The following is a 19,285-nucleotide window of genomic DNA, read 5'->3' on the forward strand; positions in this document are numbered from 1 at the left end:
AGCTAACGGCCAATTAAGTGAGGCGTTCTGGAATTGCGTCATACCCGCTAATGAGGCGGGATGGGGGGGGGGGAAGGTTCACCAAAATGTGATTGTAGTTAAGAGGTGAATAGGAAAACAACGTTGCAATATCTTCTGCTGCAGCAGATATAAAGCATTTGCTCAATTCCTTTACACCCTGCATGGAGCAATTGGTTTCCGCGCTTTTAAACATCAGTACAGGAACCATCACCGCCCACCTCGCACCAAATTCCAATATTACTAACAACGCCTCTTGAAATCACACTCCTCCGAAACAGCCCTCTCAAGTGAACACGACTTTATTCCAGTAGTACCTCACCCAAGAACAGTGCTCACTCCCTGCTCGTGTGTGGAGCTGCGTTTTCCAAAAAAAACAATTAGATTGTTTTTCTTCCTCCCAGTTTGTCATGTTCTCGGAATGGGAACTGGGGTGATATCTGGCAACGCAAGCTCGTTATTTCGCTAAATCATGTTCCCCTTTCTCACATGTGGAAGACAGCCGCGTGATTGTGAAAGCCCGTCTAGATTAGCTCGTATTTACGTTATTCGGTCGAGGTTTTTAAAAAAAAAATCACCTTCTACTCGACCTCACAATGAATGCTACTGTTTATCTTGCAGGTCATGATACGATGCATATATAAATTGAACGCATTTGCAAACAAAACCTCCTTTGCAAAATGATTCCATTTTAGTCATTTACTGCCTTAGCCGGTGTTATAAACCTGAAGAAAATGACGTGCGATTGACCAACCCGGAAGTAACAGTTCTTGCCTGAAACTGCCTTCACTTGAAGAGTACTTCCCGTTTTCACAAACTGTACGCATTTTCTCTCCCCTCCTCAAGGTACAGTGTAAACGTTTTATTTATTTCCCGATATCGAAGACAAGAAAATGTACAGATTCCTCTTTACTTTTGGTTATTGTTGCTTATTAGAATGTGCTGCTTGTTTTGGAACCAATTTGGGATGGAATTACTCGCACCTGGAGAGGAAATTAAATTAGATTACTGCAAGCGACGGTGAAGGGAAGTGGGCAAGAGCCAATATTTTTTATATATAGTACATTCACGTCGTCTTTTAGCGGTGACATTTAGTGTTGGTCGTGCTGCAGATGTATTTGAGAATGATCCTGATTGGTAGTAATTCAGCTCTTGGTGAATGAGAAACATTCATAGACTAAAGGCTGGAGGAGGAGAAGGCAGCTGCAGAGGATGACATTTCCTCTAGGTCCAAAAGCCCGCCCTATAATAGCGATTATTTTTGGACGCCGTTCTCTTTTCTATCGTCCAAGTTAGATTTGCAATAATTTGAGAAACTGTCTAGCGCACAAAGTGGACAAGTTGTTTAATATTTTCTACCACAGTGTGAATAAGTTTTGACTGTATTTATCTTCTATTTTGCATACATTAACCTTTGTTTTTTGCGTGTTATGTGACATTTGTTTGGCAAATGAGAAATCTATGTTTTTAAGCTTGTGTGGCTTTAGATTTAGTTTCAAATAAGCTTTTGGTGCTTGTCATTTATGGCAAAGAATCGTGTTTTGCAGGGTTTCTTTTTCCAAACAGAAAATGCCGTTAATTTAGCATATTTATTTATTCCTTTAATTCAAAGTCAAGCGTGCACTTACAGAGTTCTGAAATATGCCTTTGATTGGTTTCAAGATGAAACTTGCTGGAACCTGTGTAAATCTTGGTTGATTTGACGAGAAGGAAGGGATTCAAGCCATAATGAATGAAAGCACAAAATGTTCTAAATCGTCTTTCGGGAATTTGCATGACTAGTCCAAAGGTAATTTTGTCAGGATCATATCGAAATCAACATATTCACGTGACAGTGCTCTCAGTTATAAAGGATAGGTCAGATACGTGACTATTAAGTTACTGTTACACTTACATTTAATCTTAACAAGAAGTATGTGCAGGCCAAAGGGCCTTTTTCTGAGCTGTGGGTTTTTGTAATTAATGGCTTTTAATATCTATGTTACCTTGCAAATCAGAAACATGTTTGCTCCTTCTTTTTCTGCCTATGCTCTCACCTTAGTAGTGTGGAGGAACAGGGGCATTAGGTCCAAGTGCATAGGTCCCTCAAAGGTGCCGTGCAAGGTGTATGGTGGCATTCATTAGACGGGGAATTGGATTCCAGAACTGAGATAATGTTGCAGTTCTGTTGGTCAGAGTATTGTGTTCAGTTCTGGTCACCTTGTTATGGAAAGGAAGTGAAAGCTTTAGAGGGGGTACAAGGGAGATGTAGCAGGACGCTGTCTGGATTAGAGAGCATGTCCTATAGGCTGAGTGAGCTAGGGCTTTTCTCTTTAGAGTGAAGGAAGATGAGAGATAATCAAAATGAAAAAAGGCATTGATAGAATGGACAGGCAGCACCTTATGCTCAGAGTGGAAATGGCTGATACATGTGGGTATCATTTTAAGATAATTGAAGGAAAGTACAGGGGGATGTCAGATACTGTAGGTTTTTTTTATATAGAGTGGTGAATACGTGAAACATCCTGGTTGGTGGGGGGGAGGGGGTTGCGGTGTTCGTAGAGGCAGATACGTAAGAGCCATTTAAGAGACTGTTAAATAGGCATATGGATGCTGGAAAAATGGAGGGCTATGTGAGAGGGAAGGATTAGATTGATCTTGGAATAGGCTAAATTGTCAGCACAATGTCATGGGCCAAAGCGGGTTCCTGGACTGGCGTAGAGAACTTCACTAAGCGCAGCCTGTAGACCTGCTCTCAAGGACTCTGCCTTCGTTATGTATGGATTTTCATAGATTCTATTGAATTTCTTTATTTTCCTGTGGGTTCTTACAAGAAAATGAACCACAAGGTTGTATATAGTATACATACTTCATATACATACTTTGACCTTTGAACATTGTAGATTATAAAATGATTTATAATCCAGTTTGAAACCAATGAAAGGAAAAGGGATTTGGGAATAAAGTGAAATAAAGCCTATTTAAACCTGATGATAAGGAACAGGGGCAGGAATGGCCTGTCTGCCTCCTCCTCCTCCTCCTCCTCCTCCTCCTCCTCACACTTTCTCTATCACATCAGCCAAGATCTTATTTATGATATGAGCTCCAATTTATTGCCTGATTCCTGTGTTCCAAAAATCTGTCTCTGCATTTGGTACACTTGATATGCTGTGGGTCAGTACAACATGATGGGCCAAAGGGCCTGTACTGTTCTGCATTCTACACCACAAGTCATTGCAGTCTTGGTGTCAGCAGCAACAACCTTGATGGAATCTGTCTTTTCATTCCATTATCCATGGGAAGTTCATTCTCCATCTTTTGTGAATAGTGTATTTTAAAAAGGGGGACAAGTTCAAAGGTGCACAGGAGGGGCCTAAGATTTCTCACTGCATGAACTTTAATGACAAGGAGGGAGAAGGCAGCTGGGTGGAGTAGAAAGAAATTATCATAAAACATACATAAAACATAAAGACTGACAATCAACCAAAGTACAAAAGAAGATGAGGGGGCATAACTTTAACCAACTCTCTGATCAATTTAACCCTTCCCTCCCAAATAACACCCTATTTCTCTTTCATCGAAGTATCTGCTTCCAACTTACGATTTTTAAGCTTGGTTGTCTGAAAGTACAAAATCACTTTGAATGCTTCCCTCCTTTCTTAAAGAGTGGAGTGACATAGAAAATTTTCATTCCTCCAGAATCATTCCAGGTTCTTGAAAGACCATTATTAATGCATCCACAATTTCTTCAGCTATCTCTTTCAAAACCCTGGGGAGTATTCTGTCTAGCCCAGGTGACTTGTCTACCTTCAGTCCCTTCAGCTTCACAAGTACCTTCTCCTGAGTAATAGCAACTGCACTCACTTTGCCTCTGACACTCTCGAGTTTCTGCCATACTTCTAGTGTCTTCCACAGTGATGACTGATACAAAGTAGTTATTGTTCACCTGCCATTTATTTGTTCCACATTACTACTTCAGCGGTCCAATATCAGTCTCGCCTTTTATTCTATATGTCTGAAAAAACTTCTGGAATTCTCTTCCATATTATTGGCTAGCTTACCTTAATATTTCATCTTTTCTCTGCTTACAGCTTTTTAAATTGCCTTCTGTTGTTTTTAAAAGCCTCCCAATTCTCTAATTTCTCAGTAATTTTGCAGTATTATATGTCTTTTTTGCTTTTATGCTGACTTTGACTTGTCTCCTCCTCCCTTTACAATATTTCATCTTTGGGATGCATCTCTCCTATACCTTCCAAATTGCCCCCAGAAACTCTAGCTACTACTGCTCTGCCATCATCCCTGCTAGCGTGCCCTTACAATCAGCTTTGGCCAGTTCCCCTCTCATGCCTCTGTAATTACTTTTACTCACTATAATATGATACATATGACTTTATTTTCCCATCTCAAACTGCAGGGTGAATTCTATCTTATGATGATTCTCTCTCGAAGGTTCCTTTACCTTAAGCTCCCTAATGAGACCAAAAGACATAGGAGCAGAATCAGGCCATTCAGCCCATCGACTCTGCTCTGCCATTTCATCACAGCTGATCATGGATCCCATTCAACACCATACACCTGCCCTCTCACCATATCCCTTGATGCCCCGACCAATCAGGAATCATTCGATAACTTCAGCTTTGAATATGCCCACGGACTTGGCCCCAGCACAGTCTGTGGCAGAGTATTTCACAGATTCTCCTCTTTGAATAAAAAAATTTCTGACCCATTGCACATCAATCTACTTCTGTTTTAAATGGTCACCCCTCAGTTTTGAGGTTGTGCCCTCAGGTACTGGATATCCCCTCCAGAGGAAATATCATCTTCATAACCACCTTATCCAGTCTTTTCACCATTCAGTAGGTTTTAATGAGATCCCCCTGCATTCTTCTAAATTCCAGTGAGTACAGGTCCAAAGCTGCCAAATACTCCTCATATGTTAACCACTTAAGTCCTAGAATCATTCTCGTAAACCTCCTCTGGACTCTCTCCAATGACAACACATCCTTTTTGAGATATGGGGCCCAAAACTGTTGGCAATATTCCAAGTGCAGCCTGAGTAGTGTTAATAAAGCTTCAGCATTATCTCCTTATTTTTATGTTCTGTTCCCCTTGAAATAAATATCAACAATGTGTTTCCTGCTTTTACCACAAACTCAGCCTGAGAATTAACCTTCTAGGAGTTTTGTATGAGGACGCCCAAGTCCCTTTGCACCTCTGCAGTTGAATCTTTTCCCCATTTGGATAACAGTCTGCACTATTGTTCATTTTATCAAAATGCATTATCATACATTTCCAATACTGCATTCCATCTGTCACCTTTTTTGCCCATTCTTTGAAGTTGTCCAAGTCCTACTGCAATTGCATAGCTTCCTCAGCACTACCTACCCTTCCACCTATCTTTGTATCATCTGCAGACTTTGCCACAAAGCCATTAATTCTGCTATTTAAATAATTGACAAACTATGTGAAAAGTAGCGGTTCCAACACTGACCCCTGAGGAACACCACTAGTTACAGGTAGCCAACCAGAAAAGGCCCCCTTTACTCCCACTCACTGCCTCCTGCCTGTCAGCCATTCCTCTATCCTTGCCAGTATCTTTCCTGTCACACCATAGGATTTTATCTTGTTATGCAGCCACACGTGAGGCACCTTATCAAATGCCTTCTGAAAATCGAAGTAAATGAAATTCGCTGCTGCTTCTTTGCCCACCCTGCCTGCTACTTCCTCGAAGAACTTTAACAGATTTCTCAGGAAAAATTTCCCTTTACAGAAACCATGATTACTTTGACTTATTTTATCATTGGTCTCCAAGTACCCCGAAACCTCGTCCTTAGTAGTAGACTCCAACACTTTCCCAACCACCGGTTAGGGTAACTGGCCTATAATTTCCTCTCAAGCAACACACATCAAAGTTGCTGGTGAACGCAGCAGGCCAAGCAGCATCTATAGGAAGAGGCGCAGTCTGACTGCGCCTCTTCCTATAGATGCTGCTTGGCCTGCTGCGTTCACCAGCAACTTTGATGTGTGTTGCTTGAATTTCCAGCATCTGCAGAATTCCTGTTGTTTGCTATAATTTCCTCTGTTTGTTTTCCTCCCTTAAAGAGTGGAGTGACATTTGCAATCATCCAGTCCTCCGGGACCATGCCAGAATCAAGTGATTCTTGAAAGATTATGACCAACACATCTGTTATCTCTTCAGCAACCTCCCTCAGGACTCTGGGATGTAGTCCATCTGATCCAGGTGACTGATCCACCTTAAGACCTTTCAGTTTGTCTTGCACTTTTTTCTTTGTAACAGCAATGGCACTCACTCTTGCTCCCTGACACTCCTGAACCTTTGACACACTGCTAGTGTCTTCCACAGTGAAGACTGAAGCAAAGTACTTATTAAGTTCATCTGCCATTTCTTTGTCCCCCATTACTACCTCCTCAGCATCATTTTCCAGTGGTCCAATATCAACTCTCGTATCCCTTTTGTTCTCTATGTTACTGAAAAACTTTTCGTGTCCTGCTTTATATTATCGACTAGTTTGCCCTCATATTTAATCTTTTCCTTTCTTATAGCTAATAAAATCTGGTTCATTACATAACACCCAAGCCAGAACTGCCTTTCTCCTAGTGGGCTCAACCACAAGCTGCTTTAAAAAGCCATCTCATTGGCATTCTACCTCCATGACCTGGATGAACACGTCAACGTCGTGTGGAGGCTTGCATGCTTTGAGGACTCCATCAGGCAATGGCAACTCAGGGTCACCCATACTGAAGAGCTGTGGATGAGATGCCAGATGAAGACTGATCCAACCTTGGTTTCCAAATGGACAGACTCATGTCTGCTCCTCCTGGGCCGCACCTGAATTAGAAGTATGTATATCATTAGAAACAACAACAATAATAGGCATTCTACAAATTCCTTCTCAAGGGAACCTGATTTTCCCAATCTAACTGCATATTGAAAACCACCCTGACTATCTTAACATTGGCTTTATTACATGTATTGGTTCCAATACGCAGATGACAACAGTGTTGCAGCTCTTTCAGAAAACCACCTACAACAGATTCTGATTGCCTTCAACCGTGCATACACAAAACTTGGACTTACCATCAATTCCAAGAAGACTCAGATCATCTATCAACCGTCACCAATTGAGACAAATCAGGTAGAACCATCATTTCAACTTGGCGAAACAACCCTGAAAAACGTGGACCACTTTCCCTATCTTGGAAATCAAGTTCCATCAACACTGTCTTCGAAACATCTTAAATATCAACTGGGAAGACAGAAGAACCAACGTCAGTGTGCTAAGTGAAGCAAAAACAACAAGCATTGAAGCCTACGTCATCAAGAACCAACTAAGATGGAGCGGTCATGTTGTTCGGATGAAAGACGAACGTCTGCTGAAACAAATCTTCTACTCCCAGCTTAAGGAAGGCAAACGTAAAAGAGGCAGACAACAGAAGAGATTCAAAGACGTCTTAAAAGCCAACATGAAAAAATGTAACATCGACGTCAACAATTGGGAAACCAATGCCAAGGACAGGAAACTCTGGCAAGCCATCATCCAAGAAGGAGCAGCAACTTTTGAAGCCAACAGATGTGCAGAATTAGAAGAAAAGAGAAGAAAATGGAAAGAGAGGCAGCAACAACCAAAGCCCGGTCTGCCATCTGGAACTACCTGTCCTGAATGCGGAAGAACTTTCAAAGCAAAGATTGGACTCAAAAGCCACTTGAGAGCCCATAAGTAGATCAATAGAACGAAGACCATCATCCTCGACCTCGAGGGATAGCCACGGTGGATTACATGTATTTTCTATCTCCTGTTATAATTTATATTCCACATCCTAAATGTTGGAGGAGTGAGATGTGATGAATCAATTTTTTGATCCTTAAGAGCCATGGAAGAAAAATGATACCTTCTAAATGGCTTGTTTCTTGATTCCATCGTGACATAAATTTGGGGATTGCTTTGTCAAACACCTTTGCTTCATCCACAACAAGCAGGATTTCCTGTTGGCCAACTATTTTAATTCCAATCCATGTGCCTATTTTGACATGTCAGTCCATGGCTGCCTCTACAATACAATGAAGCCACTCTTCCGATGGAGGAACAACAACTCATATTCCTTTCGGGTACCTCCAACCTAATGGCTTGAACATTAATTTTTCAAACTTCTGGTAGATTCTCCTCCTCCCCCATTCCTCTTCATCCATTCCCCACTCTGGCTCCCCTCTTACCTTTTCTCTTCTCACCTACCTATCACCTTCCCCTGGGGCCCCTCCTTGCCATTCTCCTATGATTCACTCTCCTTTCCTAGCAGATGCCTCCTACTTTAGCCCCTTACTTTTCCATGTATCGCCTCCCAGCTTCTCACTTCATTCCCCCTTCCCTGACCCACCTGACCACCCATCACCTTCGAGCTTGTACCCTTTCCCCTCCCCCACAGGCTTATTCTGGCTTTTTCTCCCTTCCAGTCCTAATGAAAGGTATCAGCCTAAAATGTTGACTGTTGATTCCTTTCCATAGATGCTTCCTGAGTTGTTGATCTCCTCCAGAATTTTGTGTGTTACTGTGGATTTCCAGCATTTGCAAGATCTTTTGTGTTCACATTATTTTTCAGTTGTTTTGATCTTGTGCACTAATACGCTTTCTATTCTTTTGGAAAGCAAAAACATAAGCTTGGTTTGGAAATTCAAAGCCTGCTCTGCTTGAAATTTTCATGACTTTGTACATATTTCCTGTGGAGCATCAGGAAAACTCACCTCTGGCCCAGGATACTGACAGACTTTTACTGCTGTACCATTGAGAGCATACTCACCAACTGCATCTCAGTGTGGTACGGCAATTGTCCTGAACCGGACTGCAAAGCACTCCAGCGTGTGGTGAAAACTGCCCAGTGGATTACCGGCACCCAATTGCCCACCATTGACAACATTTACCATAAACGCTGCCTGGGCAGGGTGAAAAGCATTATCAAGGATTCATCTCACCCTAACCATGGACTTTTTACTCTCCTCCCATCCGGTTGGCACTACAGGAACCTCTGCTTCCGCACCAGCAGGCACAGGAAGAGCTTCTTCCCTGAGGCTGTGACCCCGCTGAACCTCACATCACAGCACTACGCAGTATTGCACCCAAATTGTTATGTCTCAGTACTTTTATATTTGTGTGCTGTAGCACTTACTTTTTATTCGCAGTTATTTTTGTAAATAACACTATTCTTTGTATTTCTGGTCAGATGCTAACTTCATTTCATTGGCTTTGTATCTGTACTCAGCACAATGACAATAAAGTTGAATCTAATCTAATAAAGTTCTACTTTTATTAGTAAGTATTTTCTTATAATTCATGTTTAGGATTTGGAATCTGAATGTTTATCCTACGTTGTAAGAGGGTTCATCAAACAGATGGGAGCATGAATAACAACAGGAATAATTTGTATTGGCAGTGGCTCTGCAGAGAACAGATCCAATAAAAATTCATGGACATTTCAGGAGGACAAAATTGGAAAAGCAAGTATGTAATACTGAGGCTTTATAAGGCATTGTTCAGACTGCATTTGGATTATAGTGAACAGTTTTGGGCCCCTTATCTAAGAAAAGATTACAGACAGTTCACAAGAATGATCGTGGGAATGAAAGGGTTAAGATATGAGGAGCATTTAATGGTTCTGGGCTGTACTCACCTGAGTTTAGAAGAAACCTATCAAATATGGAAAGCCCTACTAGATATGGTGGAATTGGACAGGGTGTTTCCTATAGCCTCAGAATAGAGGGACATCCCTTTAAAACAGATGAGAAGGAATTTTGTTAGCCACTGCTTCTACATCGACTCAGGCCTTGGGGGCTGGCGTCGGGCATGATGACAGACTCTCCACTTCTCCCTCTCCCTCATCAGTGTGTTCAGTTCATTTACATTAGCCGCGCCGCTGTCTTCTAGAAGCGTGTTGACCATAGTCTTGGGAGGCTGATGGTGTTGAATCACCCACAAAACTGCCGCTCACTGGATGCAAACACGAGGAAATCTGCAGATGCTGGAAGTTCAAGCAACACACACAAAATGCTGGTGGAACGCAGCAGGCCTGGCAACATCTATAGGAAGAAGTACGGTGGACATTTTGGGCTGAGACCCTTTGTCAGGACTAACTAGTTGGTCCTTCTTTCAGTCCTTCTCTTTCAGTTAGTCCTGATGAAGGGTCTCGGCACGAAACGTCGACTGTACTTCTTCCTATAGATGCTGCCTGGCCTGCTGCATTCCACCAGCATTTTGTGTGTGTTGCTCACTGGATGTTTTTGTTTCTTGCACCATTCTCTGTAAACTCTAGAGACTGTTGTGCATGACAATCTCAAGAAATCCGCAGCTTCTTGGATATTCAAACTATCCTCTGACACCAACAATTATTCCATGGTGAAAGTCACTTAGATCATATTTCTTCTCCATTCTGATGTTTGCTGTGAATAACAATTGAACCTCTTGACCTTGTCTGCATACTTTTGTTCATTGTTAGCTGCCACATGATTGGTGGATTAGATATTTGCATCAATGAGTGCATGTACCTAATAAAGCGGCCACTCAGTGTAAATAAGACAGACACCAATGTATCTTGCAGGGAGGAATGTCGATAATTTGAAGAAGAAAATGTGAGACAAGTAGAATAAATGATCAACTAAAAGTTAGCCTGGACACTCTTGACCAGATGCAGACAGCAGGAATAAAGTAATGTAAATTTATTTGTGTTATTTCATACTGTTGCTGTTCAATTCAGATTGATTTATCACATGTACGTTGAAACATAGAGTGAAATGTGTTATTTGTGTTAACAACCAACAAAACCCACATTCCAGTGCCAATGTAGCATGCCCATAATAAAAAAGACATGTAATGAAAATTAGAGCATTTGTATATAAATCATTGGAATTGGGTGAAAAGAAATTGAAATTCCAGTAAATAATTTTGAAAAATATCAAAAGTCTTGAATATTTATGACACCAATACAGTTTACAGAATTCTCCTGTGCTAGAACAGATCTGTGAGCTAAGATGAGGAGGTGGATATTTAATGCAAAACTACAATGAAAGTCTTTAAAGAAAAGTTTGTAAAACTTCTGTTGAGGGTTAATGTGCCATTGTTATTTACTAGGTCAGTGGCCACTTTATTGGGTACAGGAGGTTCATGGCCTCCTGCTGCTGTAGCCTATCCACTGCAAAATTCAGTTTGTGCGTCTAGAGATGCTCTTCTGCACGCCACTGTTGTAGCACATGGTTACTTAAGTTTCTGTTGCCTTCTTGTCAACTTGAATCAGCCTAGCCATTCTCCTCTGACCTCTCTTAACAAGACAGTTTTGCCCACAGAACTGCCACTTACTGGATGTTTTTTTTTCCCATTTATCAGACTATTCTCTGTACACTTTAGAGAATGTTGTGTGTGAAAATTGAAGGAGCTCAGCAGTTTCTGAGATACTCAAACCACCCCGTATGGCACCAACAATCATTCCACAGTCAAAACTTCCTCCCTTACCACCATTCAGGGCCCCAAACAGTCCTTCCAGGTGAGGCAACACTTCACCTGTGAGTCGGCTGGGGTGATATACTGCGTCCGCTGCTCCCGATGTGGCCTTTTATATATTGGCAAGACCCGACGCAGACTGGGAGACTGCTTTGCTGAACATCTACGCTCTGTCCACCAGAGAAAGCAGGATCTCCCAGTGGCCACACATTTTAATGCCACATCCCATTCCCATTCTGACATGTCTATCCACGGCCTCCTCTACTGTAAAGGTGAAGCCTCACTCAGGTTGGAGGAACAACACCTTATATTCCGTCTGGGTAGCCTCCAACCTGATGGCACGAACATCGACTTCTCTAACTTCCGCTAATGCCCCACCTCCCCCTCGTACCCCATCTATTACTTATTTTTATACACACATTCTTTCTCTCACTCTCCTTTTTCTCCCTCTGTCCTTCTGAATATACCCCTTGCCCATCCTCTGGGTGCCCCCCCCCACTTGTCTTTCTTCCCGGACCTCCTGTCCCATGATCCTCTCGTATCCCTTTTGCCTATCACCTGTCCAACTCTTGGCTCCATCCCTCCCCCTCCTGTCTTCTCCTATCATTTTGGATCTCCCCCTCCCCCTCCAACTTTCAAATCCCTTACTCACTCTTCCTTCAGTTAGTCCTGACGAAGGGTCTCGGCCTGAAACGTCGACTGCACCTCTTCCTAGAGATGCTGCCTGGCCTGCTGCGTTCACCAGCAACTTTTATTTGTGTTGCTTGAATTTCCAGCATCTGCAGAATTCCTGTTGTTTGCTCTCTCATTTCTCTGTTTCTGATGAAAGGTCCTTGATCTGAAATGTTGATTCTGTTCCTTTCCCCTCTGATACTAATTGACCTGCTGAGTGCTTCCAGCAATGTCTGTTCCTGTTTCAGATTTCCAGCATCTGTTGTTCTTGGCTTCATATGCTATTGTGGCCACCTTTGTCTTGTTCTGTTTCACTGATTGCTCATTAGAGCACCCTTGGTCAATTTGATCTGAACCCTTCACTCAAAAGTTATCTAAAATTTATTTTCCATCTTGTTTTAAAATGACTCAATGACGCTCAACAATACACTTGGCAATTTTACACCATTGCAGATGAATCTACTATCCAGCATGTCTTTGGGATTTTGGAGAAAATCAGTACTGCTGGAGGACCCTTGCACAGTCACAGGGAGAATGAACAAGCTCTACACAGTGCTGGAGTCTCTGGAGCAACGTAGCAATACTGTACTTCTACCAGTTGCTATTCTCTTAAATAGTTGAGTGATATGCTTAACTTCCCAACCTAAAGAAACTGTTCCTGAATTGGAAAGAAGATTTTTTTGAAATAAGCTTAAAAACCTAAAGTGCTGAAATGCCCTACACATCAGGTGGCATGTTTAGAGAGAGCAGGCCTGAGCTAAAGTGTCAGATTTAAAATCCAAAGTAAATTTATTATCGAAGTATGTATATGTCTCCTGAGATTCATGATTATGATTTGTAAAATTATAATTAGTGCTTCCAAAATGTTCTTAACTTACATAGAACATAGAGCAGTACAGCGCAGGTACAGGCCTGTCACCCACAACATTGTGCCAAACCAATTAAATTAGTAATCAAATAGCCAACTAAACTAATCCCCTCCGCCAACAGAATGTATGCATCCTTTCATTTTCCTTGCATTCTAACTGACTATCTAAACATCTCTGAAGTCTCTTATGTATCTGCCTCTACCACCTCCCCATGCAGTGTATTCCAGGCACCCACCACTCTCTGTGTAAAAACAAACTTGCCCCACACACCTGTTTTGAAATTATCCCGTCACCCTAAATGCATGCCCTCTAGTATTAGACATTTCATCCTGGGAGAAAAGTGCTGTCTTCTCTATCTATGCCTCTTGCTTTGACATCTTGGGTGTACTGGTGTAATAGCAACATTTAAAAGACATTTGAATAATTAAAAGGAAAAGTTGGAGAGTCTGAGATGCGAGTCTTAGTTTCTTTTTCACCCTAAGTGAGACAATCACATCACATGGTAGTGTCATGATGTAGGCAATTCACTTATTTTTACATATAACCTGTAATGAATTACTCAAGCAAAGAATGCTTAATCAGCAACATATTTACAAGATTACTCAAATATTAGTGAAATATTAAATACACAGCAGGAGGGACAGGATAATAGTCAGAATGGGTGAGTTGGGCTGAAGGACTTGTTTCTGTGCTGTATGACTCTGAGCTGGAAAAATTTTGTGCAGAACAAAGAAGGAAAGAAATGCATATTTATAAACTTTTTTTAAGGTTGTGGTTTATATAAACACTGCAGCCACGCGTTCTGTATTCATACTCTTTCACTGGGTAAGGCTGTCTATCAGGTGAAAATTAATCGCTTAATAATTAGAAATTTTGTTTATCAAATTTCGCACATCCTCGGTTGGTGTTGTGGGAATTGCAGGCATTTGTGTCCTTGTCCACTTCAAATAACAAACTAAGCTGGTTGTAGAGGTTAAAGTACTGAGGTTTTGAAAGACCATCTTTAATGGGGAAGATTAATCATATTGTCTAAAAAGTACCATAAAAACTAAAGCAAAATCAAACTGAGTAATTTGAATGCTAGTATTTTTGTAATTGTATTTGCTGGGCTATTAAGATTTACTTTTTTAATAGAATAACTGGTTTAGTTTCTGTCCCCTATATAGATTTTGACCAGTGGAATAATGTGACATTTAAGTCTATGCATGCAGAATGCCTGTTGTACGATTAAGATATGCATTAGATGTATTATTTTTCTAAGAATACCCCACTCCTGACATTTGATGACTTTTGGGAGAGGTGTGGAGGATTCTAGTCCAGGCGCAGAATAATAGGCATGAACTAGATGGGCCGAAGGTCCTGTTTCTGTGCTGTGCTGGTTTACTTTAAACCACTTATGGGTTGTCAATGATATACATGAAGATGAATCAGGGAAAGCACTGTTTCTGCTTCTTTACGCAAAGTTACAGTACTGAAATGGCATTTGGCCTAACCAGTTTGTACTAGTAATTGGCATGGATACGACCCTCTGGCACACCATGGCCATGCTGACCCTCTTGCCAATCTGCACGAATCTTATTTGCTTACGTTACATTCCAAAGGACGGGAAAATTGCAAATGTCACTCCACTCGTCAAAAGGGAGGGAGGCAGAAGAAAAATTATAAGCAAGTTAACCTGACCTCAGTGCTTGGTAAGATGTTGCAGGTGATTGTGAAGGATAAGGTTTCAGGGTACTTGGAGGCACATGATAAAATGGGCTCAAGTCATCATGGTTTTCTAAAGGGGAAATTTTGCCTGACAAATCTGTTGGAATTCACTAAAGAAGTAAAAAGCAGGATAGACAAAGGAGAATCAGTGGAAGTTGTGTACTTATATTTTCAGAAGGTGTTTGACAAGGTGCCACATATGAGGCTACTTAACAAGATAAACGGCCATGGTATTACAGGATAGATACTGGCATGGATAGAACAGTGGCTGATTAGCAGGAAGCAAAGAGTGGGAATGAAGAGGGCTTTTTCTGATCGGCTGCCGGGGACTAGTGATGTTCCATCAGGGTCGATGTTGGAACCACTTTTTACATAATATGTCAATAATTTTAATGCTGAAATTGATGGCTTTGTGGCCAAGTTTGCAGCCTATATAAAGCATAGGTGGAGGGGCAGGTAGTTTTGAGGAAGCAGGGTGTCTGCAGAAAGACTTAGACAGATTAGGAGAATGGAGAAGAAAGTGGCAGATGGAATACAGTGTCAGGAAGTGTATGGTCATACACTTCAGTGGAAGGAATAAAAGGGGGAAAATTGAATGGGGAGGAATTGAAAAATCCAATGAGCAAAGGGACTTGGGAGTCCTTGTGCAAGATACCCTAAAGGTTAACTTGCAGGTTCAGTCGGTGGTAAGGAAGCCAAATGCCATGTTAGCATTCATTTCAAGAGGACTAGAATATAAAAACCAGGATGTAATTCTGAGGTTTTACAAGGCACTGATGAGTAGTGAGAGCGGTTTTTGGCCCCTTATTTAAGAAAAGATATGCTGACATTGGAGAGGTTTTAGAGGAAGTTCACTAAAATGATTCTGGGAATGAAAGGCTTGTCATGTGAGGATCGTTTGATGGCTCTGGGTTTGTAATTTCTGGAATTTAGAAGAATGATGGAGGGGAGAGTGGGGAAGAAATCTCATTGAACCTTTCAAATGTTGAAAGGCCTAGATAGAATGGATGTGGAAAGGATGTTTCCTGTACAAAGTACAAAGTCATTTATTATCAATGTATAGTATATACAACCTGAAGATTTGTTTCCTTATAGGCAGTCATAAAACAAAGACACCCAATAGAACCCATTAAAAAAAAAGACCACCTAACATCCAATGTGCAGAGAAAAAACAAATTGTGCAAACAATATAAGTAAGCAAATAACATTCAGAACTGAAGTTCAGGAAAGTGAATCCACAGCCACAAAGCCAGTCATCACTATAGCCGATTCAGGAGCCTGTTAGTTGCAGACCACAGTCTCAGTTCAGCACAGAGACGAATAATCCTTGCAGAGCAGCAAGCTGAACCGACCCAACCCTCGCCTTCAGCCCTGACATCCTGTCCTTTTCAATCTGGCCTGGTGCTTAAATCGTCCAAACCTTGGGTTGCTCTTGCTCTCAGTCAGGCCCTGCTACTCTTATACATTCTCTGGCCTGGGCTCTGCCACCTCAATTCAGCCTGTACCCAACCTTTACAATTTGGCCCGGTACTTAAATCAATAAAACCTTAGGTCTTTGCTTGCTCACTGGCCTGGACCCGGGCCCAGGGGGAGGGGAGAGAGGGGGAGGAGAGAGGGGGAGGGGAGAGAGGGGAGGAGAGAGGGGGAGGAGAGAGGGGGAGGGGAGAGGGGAGGGGGGAGGGGGAGGGGAGGGGGGGAGAGGGAGGGGAGGGGGGAGAGGGAGGGGGGAGAGAGAGAGGGGGGGGGGGGGGGGGGGGAGAGAGGGAGGGGGGAGAGGGAGGGGGGGAGAGGGAGGGGGGGGGGGGGGGGGGGGGGGGGGGGGGGGAGGGGGGGGGGGGGGGAGAGGGAGGGGGGGGAGAGGGAGGGGGGGAGAGGGAGGGGGGGTGAGGGAGGAGAGAGGGAGAGAGAGGGAGGGGGGAGAGGGGGGGAGAGGGAGGGGGGGGGGGGGGGGAGGGAGGGGGGGGGGGGGGGAGGGGGGGGGGGGGGAGGGGGGGAGGGAGGGGGGGGGGAGGGGGGGGGGGGGGGAGGGAGGGGGAGGGGGGAGAGGGGGGGGGGGGGGGGGGGGGGGGGGGGGGGGGGGGGGGGGGGGGGGGGGGAGGGGAGGGGGGGAGAGGGAGGGGGGAGAGGGGGGAGAGGGAGGGGGGGAGAGGGAGGGGGGGAGGGGGGGGAGAGGGAGGGGGGAGAGGGGGGGAGGGAGGGAGGGAGAGGGGGGGGGGAGGGAGGGGGGAGAGGGGGGAGGGGGGAGGGGGGGGGGGGGGGGGGGGGGAGGGGGGGGGGAGGGGGGGGGGGGGGGGGGGGGGGGGAGAGGGGGGGGGGGGGGGGGGGGGGGGGGAGGGAGGGGGGGAGAGGGGGGAGAGGGAGGGGGGGGGGGGGGGGAGAGGGAGGGGGGAGAGGGGGAGAGAGGGAGGGGGGGAGAGAGGGAGGGGGGGAGAGGGGGGGAGAGGGAGGGGGGAGGGGGAGAGAGGGAGGGGGAGGGGGAGAGAGGGAGGGGGAGAGGGGGGGGGGGGAGGGGGAGAGGGGGGGAGGGGGGAGGGGGAGAGGGGGGGGGGGGGAGGGGGAGGAGGGAGGGAGGGGGAGGGAGGGAGGGAGGAGGGAGGGGGAGGAGGGAGGGGGAGAGAGGGAGGAGGGAGGGGGAGGGGGAGAGAGAGGGAGGAGGGAGGGGGAGGGGGAGAGAGAGGGAGGAGGGAGGGGGAGGGGGAGAGAGAGGGAGGAGGGAGGGGGAGGGGGAGAGAGAGGGAGGAGGGAGGGGGAGGGGGAGAGAGAGAGGGGGGGAGGGGAGAGAGGGGAGGAGGGAGAGAGGGGAGGGAGAGAGGGGAGGGAGAGAGGGGAGGGGGAGAGGGAGAGAGGGGGAGGGGGGAGGGAGGGGGAGGGGGGAGGGGGAGAGAGGGAGGGGGGAGGGAGGGGGAGAGAGGGAGGGAGGGGAGGAGGGAGGGAGGGAGGGGGGGGGAGAGAGGGGAGGAGGGAGGGAGGGGGAGAGAGAGAGGGAGGGAGGGGAGGAGGGAGGGAGGGGGAGAGAGGGGAGGAGGGAGGGAGGGAGGGGGAGAGAGGGGAGGAGGGAGGGAGGGGGAGAGAGAGAGGGAGGGAGGGGAGGAGAGAGGGAGGGAGGGGGAGAGAGGGAGGGAGGGGGAGAGAGGGGAGGAGGGAGGGGGAGAGAGGGGAGGGGGAGAGAGGGGAGGAGGGAGGGAGGGGGAGAGAGGGGGAGGAGGGAGAGAGGGGGAGGGGAGGAGGGAGAGAGGGGGAGGGGGAGGGCAGGGAGAGGTGGAGGGAGAAGGAGAGGGGAGGGGGAGGAAGGAGGAAACAGTGGGGAGCAGGTGTGTCCGCCTGCGCGCTCACTCACAGAGACGCGTGAGGCCTGCACAGCGCAAATGAGCGGGAGCGCGCCGGCGGCGTGCGGCGGGTACGGCCGTGTCTGAAGCAGCGGCGCGGTTAACGGCGGAGGCGGCCCGAGGATTTTGGGACCGGGCCAGCGGGAGGATGAGGCGTCTGCGATAGTGCTTGGGTCGCAGGTAAAAGAGAGCGGCCGGCGCGGCCTCGCCATCACTTCAGAGCCAGGGTGGTGGGTGTGTGTTGGTGGTTAGGGGAGGGCGGCGGGAGCTTCAGAACAGCCGGCAGGCTTCTGTCCCCGGTGAGGTGTGAGCTCGGTAGGTGGCTGATGGCAAGGGGTGACCCGGCCGGTCGAGGTGTCTGGTGGTACGCTGATCGGCGCGGCGTTTCCATTGTGAACGGCTGCCCGGCGTTTGGAGCAGCGGCTCAGCTCTTTGTGGGGTGATGGTGGTGGGATGAAAGGGGAGGAGGGTGGGAAATCGTCACTCAGCCGAGGGATGGTGGTGGGACGGGGTGGTTGTGGCGTAAAGGAGAATTATTCCTGGCTTCAGGTGAAAGAGACCCTGGGTGTGGGCGTAATGGTTCGGGTGGTCAGGAGGCAGATGAGGGAAGTCAGAAGGTGATGAACGGAGGAAGAAGGGATGAGGGGCAGAGGAAGGAGCTGGGTGGGGGCAGGAGGGGGAGATAGAGAATTGAGGGTGTGGAGGAGGAGGGGTTGGTAGAGGAAGTGGGGGTGGAGCATGTGAATGGATGAGAAGAAGGTGGAGGATGTTAATGCGGGAGGGTGTGGATTTGAACTGGGAAAGGGAGTGCAACGGGGTCGACAAATTCGGGGATGGGTCAAAGGGTAGTCAAGAAAGGGAAGATAGGGAGGTACTAGTGGTTGAAGGAGAGAGGTGGACAGACTACAGGAAGGCAGATAGAGGGGAGAAAGGGAAGGGGGCAGATGGTAATTGTGAGGTGGTGAGTGGTGGCTTGGAGTGGGGAGGAAAGATTGGGCTATCAGGATTGGAGAGTGGGGGAGGTGTGAGATCAGGTGAGGGCAGGACGGAGAATGGGAGGGGAGTGTGAGAGGAGGGGAAGGCAGGTGGGTTGTTAGGGGAAGGAGGATGGTGGGAGGTATTGAATTGACTTTATTTCTTACATCCTGCACACACGAGTAAAAATCTTTATGTTACGTCTCTGTCTAAATGTGAAATTTATAGTAATTTGTAA

At 45.9% G+C, this 19,285-nt stretch overlaps 1 protein-coding gene across 10 annotated transcripts in view; it reads left to right on the forward strand.

The window, feature by feature from the left end:
- Window positions 1–773: 773 nt before the first annotated feature.
- The window catches only part of LOC134351811 (CYFIP-related Rac1 interactor B), a 197,088-nt gene continuing 178,576 nt past the window's right edge, over window positions 774–19,285 (forward strand). For 4 of the 10 annotated variants that reach the window (XM_063058528.1, XM_063058516.1, XM_063058526.1 and 1 more), the window contains exon 1: window positions 774–864. The gene's annotated coding sequence lies outside the window, so the exon portion shown is untranslated. Of the gene's footprint in view, window positions 865–10,684; window positions 10,710–18,068; window positions 18,253–19,285 lie in introns of those variants that run through there. The other 6 variants (XM_063058519.1, XM_063058518.1, XM_063058523.1 and 3 more) reach the window with 4 other exon arrangements.

This window comes from Mobula hypostoma, chromosome 9 (assembly GCF_963921235.1).
Source record: "Mobula hypostoma chromosome 9, sMobHyp1.1, whole genome shotgun sequence".
Classification (NCBI taxonomy): Eukaryota; Metazoa; Chordata; class Chondrichthyes; order Myliobatiformes; family Myliobatidae; genus Mobula; species Mobula hypostoma.